Source organism: Arachis stenosperma, chromosome 4 (assembly GCF_014773155.1).
Source record: "Arachis stenosperma cultivar V10309 chromosome 4, arast.V10309.gnm1.PFL2, whole genome shotgun sequence".
Taxonomy (NCBI): domain Eukaryota; kingdom Viridiplantae; phylum Streptophyta; class Magnoliopsida; order Fabales; family Fabaceae; genus Arachis; species Arachis stenosperma.
This window is the reverse complement of record NC_080380.1, coordinates 114951560-114952065: the sequence shown is the minus strand read 5'-3', so window position 1 is coordinate 114952065 and position 506 is coordinate 114951560. Positions and strand designations below refer to the sequence as shown.

At 41.3% G+C, this 506-nt stretch overlaps 1 non-coding gene across 1 annotated transcript; it reads right to left on the bottom strand.

The window, feature by feature from the left end:
• Positions 1-398: 398 nt before the first annotated feature.
• On the bottom strand, positions 399-506 carry LOC130977852 (small nucleolar RNA R71). The gene has a single exon (XR_009085525.1). It is a non-coding gene; the product is annotated as a small nucleolar RNA R71 (small nucleolar RNA).

The window sequence follows — 506 nt, the reverse complement described above, 5'->3', positions numbered from 1 at the left end:
CCGAAAATAACAACAATGCCAACAATGCAAGGAAGGTGCTGCGTGACTTTATTGCACCTACTCCCAACTTCTATGGGAGAAGCATCTCTATCCCTGCCATTAGAGCAAACAACTTTGAGCTTAAGCCTCAATTAGTTTCTCTAATGCAACAGAATTGCAAGTTCCATGGACTTCCATTGGAAGATCCTCATCAGTTTTTAGCTGAATTCTTGCAAATCTGTGACACTGTCAAGACCAATGGGGTTGACCTTGAGGTCTACAGACTTATGCTATTCCCTTTTGCTGTAAGAGACAGAGCTAGGATATGGTTGGACTCACAACCTAAAGAAAGCCTAAACTCTTGGGAAAAGCTAGTCAATGCCTTCTTGGCAAAGTTTTTTCCACCTCAAAAATTGAGTAAGCTTAGAGTGAAAGTCCAAACCTTCAGACAGAAGGAAGGTGAATCCCTCTATGAAGCTTGGGAAAGATACAAATAATTGATCAGAAAGTGTCCTTCTGACATGCTT